This window comes from Polypterus senegalus, unplaced genomic scaffold (genome assembly GCF_016835505.1).
Source record: "Polypterus senegalus isolate Bchr_013 unplaced genomic scaffold, ASM1683550v1 scaffold_3129, whole genome shotgun sequence".
NCBI classification, from domain to species: Eukaryota; Metazoa; Chordata; class Cladistia; order Polypteriformes; family Polypteridae; genus Polypterus; species Polypterus senegalus.
Genome location: NW_024384688.1, coordinates 8,667 through 23,776, shown reverse-complemented (window position 1 = coordinate 23,776; position 15,110 = coordinate 8,667). Strand labels below are relative to the sequence as shown.

The 15,110-nt window shown below is 34.5% G+C and overlaps 1 pseudogene; it reads left to right on the top strand.

Annotated features, from left to right (window-relative positions):
* The first annotated feature begins 1,013 nt into the window (after nt 1–1,013).
* On the top strand, nt 1,014–13,744 carry LOC120522077 (annotated as a pseudogene).
* The last annotated feature ends 1,366 nt before the right edge of the window (nt 13,745–15,110 follow it).

Here is a 15,110-nt window from a genome sequence, read left to right as displayed (position 1 = left end):
GTTTTTTTCCCCAATTTGAATTCTTTTTAAACAAAAAGGGAGACCTAACAAGGTTTCCCAAAATAGGAGCATTGCACTGTTTAACTGTTCTCACAAACTAGTGAAGTGATAGTTATTTTTCTTAGTCACACAGTGAATTAGGATTGGTTCAAGGCACTGTGTTATCATATAAAATAATACAGATAAAAATATAGATGTGCTTTTGATGGGGAGAAAAAAAGTACAATGAAGTTAATGCGAAAGTTTTTAAACACACTCCACTTTCGTCTCTAATGTGTCAAGGGCTTATTTATGTATAAATGTGTATATATAACACATTTGTCTGTGTGTGTGCTTTGTTCTGGCTTGAATTATATAGTTTGATATTTAACACTGGTCTTCCCACCTGTTTTAATACTGAATTAAATTTTCTTTTTATTGCACCAGCACACCCTAAGACTGTTGAATCATTTCATTACTTGGATATTCTAGGACTTATAATAATTAGAAAAAGAAAAGATAATCAGTGGTTGAAGTCATATGCTCACATTTCTGTATAACTGCATTTTGTTTGTTTTAAACATGATGAATTTGTGTTAGTGTATGGCATGCTAGGCATGAAAGTAGAGTACTTTCCCATAATACACTAAATTGCAGTCTCAGAGCGTTTTTCATTCTGTATTACAAGTGGTAATTATTTGCACATGGCAAGTACACCTTTTACTACTTTAATTGTACTTAGAACTAACCGTAATTAAAACAATCAGCATTATGTGCATCCTCAGAAGTAGAGATAGTGACCAATGGTTTTGGTTTTATTTATGTATATACAATGATGATATTGCTGGAGCAGTTTGTAAACTTCAGTTGATTCAAACAGTAATCTTTTGATGTGTAATAACTTGTGGTATTATTTTGCAACCTGGGAGATTAAAGAAATAATGAATCTCTGAAGCAAACATTTGTCTCAATGACGCTTGCTGTCAACCATCACTTTAGTAGTATGGCATTAACATTTCTCTCTTCTCTTGCAGTGACCTGGGAGTTCATGTTGATGGCTTTATTGCTACGTTGCCACAGTTTTGTTGTAGGTGTCTCTAAGGTATGTGCTGTATATGTGTATTTTTTAAAGCTGACATTGCAAAAGTAGGCTTGAGGAATTTAGTTATTCAGAACCATTCTTGATGGCATTTGCTTAAATAGTAAAAATCACAAATTAACTGATAATTTGATTTATTTTCTCCTTAACCTAGTTTGTTTTTATGATGTTGTATAATTTCCTTTTCTTGTTCTGCATCCATCCTCTACATTTTGTATCTTTTACAAGTTTTGTCCCTATTATCATTTGCTTTGTGTGTTTGCTCAGAATTAAAAGTGACTTTTAGAGAGAAATTGACCAAGAGTGCTTTATTGTTATATTACGCTAAATTGGAGACCTGCTCTGATGTTAGAATTGGAGAACTTTCCCATCTTGCTGCTACTTAATATAGAAACATACTCTAATCTGGATGCTTAAGAAACCAGAAACCTGCTTCTATATATTCACTTACTGTTGATTTAAAATATTGTTTTCAGTAAATACCTCAGCGGTCAAGAGCCAATCTTACATATTCTTAAGCACAGAGATACTCTTTGAGAATGATGGTTAGACAGGACTAATTTTTAAATTTTTGGTTCTCAGGAAAACCCTGTGACGGGCCGTAAGGCTGATGTCATCAGAGCAGCACATCTTGTGGCGAAGCAGCTTTGATTAGTCAAACCAGGGAACCAGGTGAGATTTGTTTCTGAATAGAGTTTATTTTTATCCCCACTGTATTGCAGTTGGCAATCATCATGGACTGAGATCCCAATATGAAAATATTTGTGCCTTTTAATAACATCTGAAGGAACAATGTTTATAGTTAAAACAAATGCACTCTACAAAGTGACAACATTGTGGTGTGAAAATGCAAGAGTTCCTTAAAGTTCTAAGGCAGTGTTTTAGAGTAGAAAATCTTCCTGCTTGTGCTGTTAGTCACATGGAGATAGTCCTTGGATAACATGCTTGTTTTATCCTCTTTCATATAGAATTCCCAAGTAACAGAGGCATGGAATAAGATTGCCCAGTCCTTTAAGTGTACACCAGTTGAAGGTAAATTTGTATCTTGCTGTTTTAATAAGATTCATTTTGGAAAAAGTAAATTTTGAGAATTATGTTTTAAAATTACATTTTGGTCATCGGTATGTCCTAAAATAGGATACTGAATTGTAAAGATCATCTTCCCCACTTTATTATTTTGCAGTATTGATATAACTAGACAGCTTTTACTTTGGTTTTATTGCATCATTCAGCTTGTTTGTGCATAACCTGTTGTTCTCTGTTTTCTTCTAACACCACACTTTTTAATTGACATTTGAACTCTTGTCCAGGTATGCTGTCACATCAGCTGAAACAACATGTTATTGATGGTGAGAAGACCATTATTCAGAACCCAACAGACCAGCAAGGTGAGTGACTCAAAAGGCAAGAGTCCTGAAATACCAGTTTCTTATTGAAAATATAATTAATTGTCCATGCTTACTTTACACAGGAAGGACCATGAAGGCAGAGTTTGAAGTCCATGAAGTTTATGCTGTGGATGTCCTAGTCAGCACAGGAGAGGAAAAGGGAATTTTTGTTTGTGTTTGCAGTCTTCTGCTGCTTAGCGAGTTAAAAGATAACGAAAAGGGTTGTGGGAATATATGCTGTAAACTGAAAATTTATGTACAAATGTTTCTAATTGACTGCACCATTGAAATCAATAGGAATAGTCCCTGGAATCGCATTATACATTTTAATTACTTGCATTTATAATTAGACCTTTGTCTGGTCATAATTTGTATGTACTAGTGCAACATTTGAAGTTGAAATATCCTGCCATATGAATCATGCCTGAGAAGCCTGATTTTATTTCTGGAAGACCATAAGTGTAAAACAGAATTGTGGCATAGAGAAAGGCTTTCATAAAGTCTTAATTTTCTACTGGATTGTCCTTTTTGTCAGAGTTGGAGAGATGTCAACCTTCTACAGCTGATTTTCATACTGCTCAAGTCATCCAAAAATTTGAATTTGCGAAATTGCTTACTTTGTGGGCAATCCTGCACTAAAATTCAGCCTTTTCTTGATACTGGTGTTAAGTGTTTTATAGAAAAGACTAGTACATATTTATAAATAGGACTAGTACATTTTTATTCCACTGGTCTTTAAGTCTACAAAATGTTTGTTAAATTTCAGCCCTCCAAGTTTAATCAAGACAAAAAAAATCGGTATGTACTGCTAAATGCAAGAAACGATATATTATCTTGACTTGATCTGGCAACTGTTGAACAGAAAAATAGAAGCTTTAGTATAGTTTTGTTATGTCATTGGTCATTAGCTGAATGCAAGATTATTACTATTAATTGCAGTGTGAATATTGCTATAATGTTGTACTACAATGTTTTGTCAAGAGGAAAGGCACATCATAAACACATTTTTGGATTTCGGTGTCATGGCTTTTGTATTGCTTAATGACAAGTTATATAATGTAATTTCTAAAACGAGGTAAACATGACGCTTATAGAGTACTGTGAAATGGAAAAAAATTATTAAAGGGAAGTCTGATTGGAATAGACTTCCCTGACAGTATTCATTATTTTAAAAGCTAAACTACGTCAAACAGTTAATGGAATAGTGTTCTGAAACTACACCCTTTTTCTTTTATATATATATATATATTTTACCATATATAATAGTAACTTACAAACGTTTCACTTTTAGAAGACATGTGCACTGCACAGCAGTCAAAATATGAACAGCAAATATTCTCCTCTTTTCCTCTACATCTGTTTTCATCATTTCATCTTATGGGAATGACCTAGGAATCATGGTGCATTGTCTACATCCAGACTGTTTACGGAAACCATTATGAACAATAATAACATTATGTAGAAGAATGTCAGAGTATAAGTCAAAGGAAATTGTACTTAAGATATAAAACACACTAGTGGGGCATATTGTAGAATTCTGTGGGCAGGTTTGGTCTTCATATAGCAAAAAAGACGATCACTACTGCAGGAACACCAGAGCAGAATGACTAGACCAATTTCAACACTGATCAGTATCAGCTGTTAGGAAAGAGTGAAAGAGTTGAACCTTTAGTTTAGCAAAACGGAGATTAAGAAGTGGCACAATTGAAGTTTTAAAATTTTAAAAATTTGGTGCATTTGATCCCAGTTTGAACATAATTCAAAGCTTGTCAAGAACACTGGGACAGAGATGGACACTTTCAGTGTAGATTTCCACAAGCTTTTGAAAATGTTCTTCACACGTGAACATTAGACAAATGAATAAATTACAAGGTTGCACAGTAGAGAGTGGTGTTTTGCAGGCTTTTCAAAACTTGGTTTTTATTTTATTTTGAAAAAATTAGGGGAATATATTTGTTATGTTGCAGTTAATTTATTGATTTTTTTTCCAGGCCAAAGATGCAGGCCAGAGAACCACAATTTACAAGAGAGACCCTGCAAAGCAGTATGGTCTGAAAATGAAAACATCTCTGTGCCTTTTTCAGTGAGGTTGAGGCGTTTTGCCACCATGCCTTTCACTCAGGTAAGCATATCTCAGAATGACATTGTACATTGTGGTTCATTGAACTGTAAAGTACATTTTAATTTCAGTTGTAGTTTTACTCAACACTGTTAACTTTAATCAGAGTCAGAATTCACTTAATTGAGCAGGTGCACTAGTGTGTACTAGGAGTTTGTCTTGATAGTATTGGTGCAACATACAAGGACAACACAGAATACAAAAGATAAATAGAAGGTAAAATATAAAATGTTAGAATATAATGACTGCATACAAGGGCAATACAAAAAATAGAGATAGTAGGGATTACAATATGCGGGCAGTTTAGTGTGTGGGTATACATAGATACTGAGTAGAAGCTCAGACCTGATTAGTAAAAATAACTGCACTTGGGGAAAAATGTTTAGTGACAGGCTGTTTTGCTTTCACTGCATGAAGACGTTTGCCAGAGAGGAGCCTTTGGAACGGGTGATACCCTGAGCGAGTCAATCGCAGTGATCTTGGCAGCCCTCATTCTTATCCTAATTACAGTGATATGATCTAAAAAGATGACCTGAAATTTGAAAAGAAATTTACACTTTCATGCATGAAAATGAGAATTCAAGACATTCACTTGTTTTACAATAAACAGAGCTGGATGAGACCTTTGTTTCACTGAACATGTACAACTGGGAAAAAGCAAAAAACTGTTAATACCAGCTGCCAGACTAGATTGCCTTTGCTTATACATACTACAGGTTTAATTTGTCTGAACAAGCATGTGGCATTGATGATGCTGCCTTGTTTGACACACCCATATTAAAATTATTTCAAGGCACTGATTGTCTTTATGTGTGTATCATGCCGAGAAGCCTGTCATGAAGCATATTCCTGGCAGTGGATCACTTTACAGATGCCATGGTTATTCTAGCTTTATTTATTACTAGCAGAATACCAGCGCAGAAAGGAGATAGGTGTTAAGAAGTTATGAAAAGAAAGGAAAAATTTAAAAACAACAACATGATTGTTAATGTAATTGTTTTGTCATTGATATGAGTAGTGTTGTCATATATATCTATATATCGATATAGATATAGATATATATCTATATCGATACAGACATATATCTATTCGACAGATATATATCTATATCGATACAGATATATATCTATATCGATATAGATATGATATATATGATAGATATAGATATATATCGATAGTATATCTATCTCATCTATATATCTATATCTATCTATCTATATCTACTAGCAAAATACCGTGTCAGAGCTGAATACTGCATTAAAATTTTTATTAAGAAGAAAATTGAATCTTTTAAACTGAGGAAAATATCCCGATTATTATTTGTTAAGGATCTCTTTGTATACCATGTTGTCAGTTCGCCTCCGTTGTAATATGACCAAGCTGTGCGCTGAGCTTACTCTTGAGCATGCAACTTACAGTTGGCCATGTGAACAGTAATCTTGTCTCAAATCTCACAGCTTGGATTGCTGCTGTCATAATCGGTTTGAGTTTCATGGTTTGTTTCAATTTCGAAGTATTTGCAGGATTTGTTGTGTTGAAGTAACATTTGGCATCTGTCAAGCGTTGCTAAGCACACAACTGGTTTCATCGATAAAATCACATCCAGCTTTTGAGAGTTTAAACATTCATAAACATCAAAGTGTCCACTACTGAAATCTCACCTGTGAATCTAAGATGTTTAGAAGGCATTGCGGTTGTCGAAAGGTGTAAAATATTTGGCCATTTCGGTGCACTTGAAAGCGACAACCAAACAAGTCAGCGGTAGCCATCAAGCCACCGGAGGGAGCATATACAGGGACTGATAGATAAAGGCACCACAGACTCACAGTAACTTTTTTCAGTTCAAAAGTGTTGTTTACAAATGTTTTGTTTTTAACTTCTGTATAATTCTGTGTTGTTTTATAATGAAACTATGAAGATGCATTTCCGTTTTATCTTTGTCTCTTTACACTATTTTCCATATTTTATATTACATTACCTTATTTTATTGTAGTGTCAATACAACCAAAATGTTATTTTTCAATAGTGCCTGCTATAAATCTAAAGCTGAATTTGTACTGAGTTCAAGGACATAAAGCACTTAATGATAGTGTAATCTATCTTTATTTACAATCAAATTCTGCAACATGCTCTCAGAATAAATAAATAAATAAATAAACAAAACCAAAGGCTTAAAACTGCTACAAAAATTGTCATGCACTTACTGTATAAATAAGATGCTATGATCTCATTCTGTGTGTTCTCCTTATTTTGAATATGAAAATGTAAAAACTCATTCCATTTTGTTGTCTGTTTGCAATGTTTTTTATATTGTAATATAAGTAACTGACATAACTGGAAACCTAAATTTATATTCTGAGAACTTAAGAATTTTACAGTTAGAAATACCAAGATATTCAAAACAGAATTTAGGAGGTTGCACTTGGGTCAAAAAGTGTTAATGGCCCCAGGGATTTTTTTCTCTCTTAACTTATTTATTATCTTATTATTAACAATAAACTTTTTTTCTTAAATGTGTAAGTGTAGCAAAACTAGATTCATCATTGAAGCTGTAGCTTTTAAGCTTTCTATAACTTTTTTTGATTTAGGGCTTTTGAAGATGAGAAGAAGGCTCGAATGGGTGTGGTAGAGTGTGCCAAACATGAACTGCTGCAGCCATTCAATGTGCTGTATGAAAAGGAAGGTAAGTAGTTTTATTATTTCTTCACTCTTTTTCACTGTTGTTCATCTATATTTTTGGTTTTATCATTAAACTATATCAAATGTTAGTCTTTCTACTATATTTTCAAATGCCCTTTCAATTGAGTCATTTTTGGCTTAGCAGAGTGCTATGCTTTTATAAAGTATTGTTTCAAAATTTGCATAAATTTCCTTATTGCACTAGTAGACAACATTGTGTAGACTCTTGACTACAATTAATTGTGAATTGAAGTTTAGGAGACAAAGAAGGAAGTAGAACTTTCTGAGTTAGGTGGTCTTTTAATTTAGAAATCAAATGTAGTTATCTAATTTTTAGTCAAGGGATAACTTTGATTTTGTGTTTGATATTGTACTTCAGTGACACTCATTTATGCTCTTTGATTAACTTTGGGAGGTTAGAATGAGAAACTTTAAATGATGTTGTGAACAAACCTTCTGGTCATACTTTATGTACTAACAATTCACTAAATACTTATCTGTATTTAAGAATATGAGTTCAGCTGCATGTTGTGGTAGAAAAATAAAAAAGTAAAATGACCATTAAATGTTCTCTGCTTTGACTTAAGGCTGTCACCCAGTTGTGGAAGCAGCCAGGGATATCTACATTCAATTAAGATTTGGAACTTTCTTTAGATTAAAGCCAAAAATGAGTAAAATTGTTTGAAAAACATGGTACTATTTACATGTTTCTGTCGCATACTCATTGCTGACCTTGTTGTATACAGAGAATTTTTTTAATTAAATTATATACTATATTGATCTCCTTGGTAATTGTTTTTCGCATGACCTTTGGTGGTCAGACTGCATGGTCAGCCATTGTTACAGCACCTTCAGAGCAATTCTCAGGTTAAGGACCTTGCTCAAGGGCTCAGTGGAGTAGGATCCTTTCTGGCAGTAACAATCCAGCAACCTTCCACATATCAGCAGAGATCCTTAACCTCAGAGCCACCATTTCGCTTCTTAAAATATAGTACTCTTTTTACATGTTTCTATAGCATAGTCATTGCAAACCTTGTTATGGTGGATATGTAACAATATAAGACCATTGCGCACATATGAAATTGTCACACATACAGAGAATGACTTGGGCTTACCTGTGTAGAATGCAGCGTACGTTTCCAAAGTAGACTGTTCAGGTCTATAATGCATGTAGCATAATTCAGAAATAGCCACATGAAGTAAAGACATGTTTTCTTTACAGCAAAGTCTGATCTGTTCACAGTGCATTTCTAAATGTCCTAAAGTAAAGACAGGCTTATTTTATTTACAACATAAATTACCTTACATCACATCGCATCACATTACATTTGTATTTCAAATCTACCCTTTTCTGGTCATTTTTCACATAGTTTTCCTGCTTCTTGACAGATGTCCTAAAGCTTAGTTTTAAACCGCCGTGTGGTTTGTGCAGGAAATAAATTTTTGTGGAAGGAAAGTAAAATGTTTTCAGACTAGTGTGTTTTTTTTTTTTTTGCTTAAGAAATATCACGGCAGACAAATGTAATTACAGTAGTTGCCTTTTATAAACAACAGTTCTGGCAAACCTGTGTCTGTAGGCTTTATTTATCTTGCTAGGAATGACTACCTTTTTAGCACATTTCTGGCATAAATAGCATTCAAAAGCAACTACCAGTAAATGACTGTGCATACTTTTTAGTTAACTTGCAGTCATTTAGCGAAAGCGGATATCACTTTGACAGTAAATGCTTAAATATAAATGTTTTTGCTTCATTGTTGGATATATTAGGTCATGGCAATGAAGTGCTCTTTAATGGTGGACGATGGCATTATGTTCCTAGTACTTCCACTCCACCTATTTTCTTATTTTTTGTCTTGAGGTTCTATTGATCCTTTTCAAACAAACTTTGTTCATCCCTGGGCATCAGTTTGTGCCTCCTTTTAAAATGACGTAAAATTTGTATGGTTCCAAGTGTTTAATTTTTCCTCTAATTGATTGTACAGTTGCTTGTGGTACCTTTGATACTTTTAGAGATGACTCTTAAGGAGAAACAGGTCATGTGAAGACCAAAATTTTTTTTTTTTAACCTAAGGTGTTGACTCCATTCTTTTGATTTCCCATTTGTCTTAAACACAAGAAGACACTGGCACTACATGTAGGCCCTTGTATACACCACAGGTGTCCCAATTACTATTTATGATAATTAACAACTGAAGCTGCTAAAATTACATCAATTCCTGGAATAATCCATTCTGTTGAAAGATTATTAGTCTATAAAATAACCCTACTGAAAATATGCGTCGTGATTAATCATTATTTTGGAGAAAAAACTTTATGAAATTAAGATACTCTAGTTGACTTACACGTGTTGTCTGTCACCGTGATATGTTGTGAACTTGGTAAATTTTATCTTGAAAGTTTTTATGCAAGGTATTTCCAACCCTATATCATCACAGTAAATAGTGAAGGTGATAACCTAAGTGGTCAAATGTCAAATTCTGACATCTTTATAGAAAGCATGTAATTTCATTCAATGATAGTTTTCCCATTAAAGAAAGTTTACTTTGTGATTGAGAATGCATTGTTTTCAGTCTGATTTTTATTTATTTATTTATTTATTTACTTTTAAATCTAGGAGAGTTTGTAGCCCAGTTCAAGTTCACAGTCCTCCTGATGCCCAATGGGCCCATCGCATCACCAGTGGACCTTTGAGTCTGATCTGTATAAATCGGAACATGAAGTCCAAGACTCTGATCTTAAGGTATGTAATAGAATAAATATATATATATATTTAGATATATAGAACTGGTAGTGCATTCTCTGATTACCTGGCATGGCCATTTCACACTTATTTGAGCTGGTGTTCAGTTCACAAAAATGTCTACACAGGTCACTCTGCATTCATGTGCTGCTAAGTGAGCAGAAGTCCAGTGTTGTGCAGTGAAGTTAATTTCCATAAATTAAGATCTTTGCTGCCTTAAAGATTATCCAATATAGATGTCTTTATCAGTTGCTCGTTGGTTTGATTTAGTTTACTGTTTGCACACTTTTCCACATAGCTAACTTGCCTAAAAATATTAATGGAACAAAAAACGGTAACTGGTGAAATCATGCAGTTCTTTGGGAAATATCTGTAAAGGTTGAAAAATGATGGCATGAAGCTTAAAAATTTCAAGAACTCACAAACTATTCTCATAACACAGTGCTTATTATTGTACAGAAAATGCAAATCTAAAACTACCAGCATTTAACAATAACTTCATCCTAATCTGCACGTTTTCTTTTCCTCTAGTCAGTGTTGATCTGAAAAATTATTAATGTAGATGCCATAAATGACCAAATATTTTTCCTGTAAGACTGGCTGTATGTGGGGATAGATAAGAGGATAGTTACTCAGAAAAATAAAGCCATTGATTCTTTCAGTGTGTTTGGTCTGTTGTACTGATAGTTAACCCTGTCTTCTTTTTCTGATTAGGCACTTCTACAGAGCTCTGCCAGTAGAAAAACACAGAAGAAGAAGAAAAAGAAGGTAGTCTGTATATACTTAATATATTTAACAGTGCAAGCCCTGATCCCAACATATTTTTCATTATTATAGCCTCATTTATGACCATTAACAAAATGAGTATAGTTTCTTAAAATATGACTCTCTCACTGACTTTGATTAAACCCAAAGTGAAAGTGCAGGTTTCCAAGGAACATTAAGTAGATTCTCCAGTTATGGACAGTTAATCTTTTCCTTTATGTAAGCTTCCCCTAAATCTGTGAGTTAATATTTCATGAGGTGGCCAAAAGGATGTAATCACTTTTTTGGTGTCTCTAATAGGACATGTTGGTAAACATACATGGGGAGGAATGTGAAAACTGCTATAGCAGTAGGATTTAAAAAATGTTTTAATGGGATATTTTAGGTTAAACGGGATATCCTGGTACTAGCTGTGATAGTGTAAAACACAAAGGATTTTTGGAGTATTCTCAAGCGCAGTTGAATTTTATAGATTTTTAAAGAAAGTGTGTATAGGTGGAACTTCCAGTGCAAGGTGGAAATGTGTTGACTAATATTGGAATATATTGGGGATGGAAGAAGCACTTCAAAGAGTTTCTAAACTGGACAGACTTTCCTTCCTTGGTGTCTGCACTATTGGAAGTATTTGAAGGAGTCTGTTGTCTTTTTCTGAGACTGCGGTGGTTTGAGAATAGCTGTTGCCATTCTGTCAGAAATACCAAGGGTGTTAAATATTAATTGTATTGTCTATCGTGATTAAACCACTTTTTCGCATTGCTTAGAAAGTTGCAGCAGTATCTGTAGTTTGGCAGAATTTAATGGGGTCATTTTCTTAAGAGAATTTCCGTATTGTTCATTTTCAGTGATTTCTCCTGTAGGAATGGAGATATTAAGAGCCAGGAGGAGCAATAGAAGCTTGTCCTGGTGTTTGAACAACAAACTAAGTCTTGAGCCTTGCTTGATATTTGGGAAGAGTAGGGTTTAACGTCCTGTTCTAACATGTTTTGTAAGCTGTTTAACGCCTATGATTTTTTTTCATTTTATCTTTGGAAGGATGTACAAAAGTATAGAGTTATAGGGATACTGTTGCATGACTTTTGTCCCTGCATTTGTTAAATGTGAATTCTGCCTACATTCTTATGGTAAATATGTTAAAGGAGGGCACTCACCCATGTGCTTCAGTGGATTGAAAGTAGTTTGTTGTTGTGGTGGTCTGGGCAAATGGTAAGGGTGCCTCTTAGGTGGCTTCAGTAGAAGACATAATGGAGATGTCCCAGTAAAAGGGGCCTGTGATAATAGACTAAAGGGATGTCCTGAGACTTAATTTTCCAGGAAATTGACTGAGATTTTGCTTGGGACAGAGAAGTGAGATGGTCTGCCTTATTTGTACTTTCACTGCTCCCATTACTAAATCCTCTCTTAGTGAAAGTTTTATGGATATTATAATTTTTCCAGCAGCAGTTAAACTTTAATATAGCACTTTATGGATGCTATAAATTGTGACATGCAAAGAAATGTATCGCCTTTCTGACAAGTATTTTTGACAATTTTTGACCCAGACAGATTTTGAATGCTGGTTATTGTCTGTTCAGGGTTTCCATTGCACCTGTCTGTCAGCGCTTGGTCTTGATTTCTGCAAATGTGTTCTTCTGATGAAGAATTATCATCTTTATGCTGATTGTCATATTACATGATTTAAGTTAAAGGAGATGTCAGATTTGCTGTAGCCATTGATTTTGTCATTGAAGAATGTCAATTTACACAACTAAAAATTGCAGAGCATGCCAAGTTACACAACTGCATGGCGACTTATTTTCAGAGTTTCATGAGCTTGCCTATTTCTGATAGCCACACTGCTGACATAGCTGGTTCCGTTTAAAGCTTTCCTAGGGACGCATATTCAGCAGTGATCTTGACATTTTTTCCATTCTAACATGGTACCTAAAACACTTAAGACATACAAGCCTCTGTTCTGTTTGCAAGGTCTAAAACACTGCATTCTTGTTTCTTATTGCAGCATTATATGCATTGTACTACCAAGTGGAGCTCATTGATTGTCAGCTGTCATGCACATAAAGCCCACCCTACTGCTTAAGACAAATTAAAACCTGTTTAGTTTGGTCAGTCATGGACTAGTTGGGCTAAGTCGCTAGGTATGTCTCACTATGCAACTGGTGGTCTTGGAGATGTGCCAGGACTGCTGCAGACTCGCCAAGATTGTTAAAATGAAGTCTGTAAGTGAAAATGGCTGGAAAGTTATGAAATGAGACATGGTCTTTACTCATTCCTTTTGAAATCTTTTGATCACAGCAACAATAAATAAATTGTAGATGCCAGTTTTGATCAGAATAGGTCAAGAAATTATGCCAAAAAGGAAACCTGGAGTCTTTTGAACAAGGTCTTGAAATTTTATAGTAAAAGCAAAGCAAAGCTAAGGTCATTTATAGATACCAAGCTATAGTATCGTTCTTTAACTGTTGGAGTCTAGCCAGTTAAGTTTGTCAACGCATGTGACAAACTTAAGTTATTTTCAGCCCAGTGACTTAGCTGCTAGGCCTCATTGACTTAAAAGCTTGAAGTTGTGCCTAGAAGATTTGTAAAGGCCACATTTGGTTGTAATGAAATTTTGAGGTTTTGCATTAGTTCCAAAGTTTAAATCAGAAATGTCATTAAGTTTAGCGGATCCACATTCTACAAAATGGGATCATTTGTGTACATCAAGGAAAAATGTAAGGTAATTTGCCTTGCTGCGCTGTTTGTTTATTTTAGGAAACACTAAAAGAATTCAAATTAAATAACCAATCAGGCTAAGAATTATTAGCAAAGTTATATTTTTGTATACTAAATGTTACAATTAAAAATAGACCAATATTTCTTGGTGGTGTTTAATGCCATAACTAATTTCTCTCTTCCTAAATTTTTTCTTTTGTAGGCATCAAGAATGCAGAAAATGCCACCACTGGAGGCTGTTGAAGAAAATGAGGCTGGAGACTGAGCACCACTTTCTTGGACACTCCACCTCGCCACTTTTCTGTAGTGTCTGCTCCAACCCTGACTTGAACGAGAACAGGAACACACCTCAGACAAAGCAGCCTTTTCTCACCTTTCTTTCAGCCTTTCCTTTTGTTTTTTTTTTTTTTTTAAGAAAAGGGGAAAAGCTGTATGTCTGATTTGTGCAGTTTCACCTCACAGTCCTTGCTTCGCCTCTCAGACTCCCTGCTGCCACAGGATAACTTGTCAAATTGTTGCCAACAGTGGGTGCCCTCTGGCAAAATTTTGTCAACTATATATTTTTTTTTTTTTTAATTAGTTGCAGACCCAGAAACATAATTGACGTACTATCCACTAATATAGCTGGCCCTAAACTGGTAAGGGACCAGTTACACTTCTTTGTTTAACCAGATCATAGCCATGAATTTGGGACCATGCAATGTCTGGCTGTTCGTCCATCCTTTAAGAGAGTTTAAATCAGTTTATCTCTCCTGATCAGTTTTTCCTTTTGAGTGAGTATCTCACTAACCCCAGCTTGTATAGTAAATATCACTATGAAGAGCATTGATCACATTGTTCTTTATCAGTTTTCCTTTGTATTGAACATGTCTCGCCAAGTAGTTTAGATTGATTAGATCTTTAAGTTTTCTGACCATCAATTATTGTTATACTCCTTGGCTTTGAGTTTAATTACAGACTTGGTTTTTGCATTTCAGAACCATACTAAGACATGCTTTTAAGCTACATGACCTTTTATTAAAAATATACAACATCAAATCAGCCAACCAGTTGAACCACATTTTCTTAACTTGCTATACAGAATTTATATTTTAAAAGGGATTGTGGACTGCATGTTTTGTGAGTTTTAGTACTCTGCACCACTTTATGGCTATGTGGGATTGGGAAATGTTGATAAAATGACAGCACAGAATGCGTCCACTGTTTCACTGTGGGTTTGGCTTTTGCTTTAAAGTAGTTAAATTGCTTGTTGGACAATTCTTAGCACTTGTGAAATTTTATAATTCATTTTTAAGTTAAAATTAGTCACTTCTTACAACACAAGTACCAAAAATTTATTATGTATAATTAAAAGCTTGTGTTGAAATGAATTTCCATAGATCATATTCAGTTAATGAAATGAGAAGATATTTGTTTAATTTGAAGGTTAAGTTATATCTAGGGCTGTAGTGTTTTGTTTTTTTTTTTGTGCCATGGGATTCTAATAAAATCTCTCCACCTAACCCTTCCTTTTCTGGATGCAATGGATTCCTCTTAAACTGTCATGAACATGCAGGGGTGGCAGTGCAGAAAGTTGTGGTGTGGAATGGGTTATAGTGCTTTGTATTTCACTGTAGCAATCCAGTTTCTGA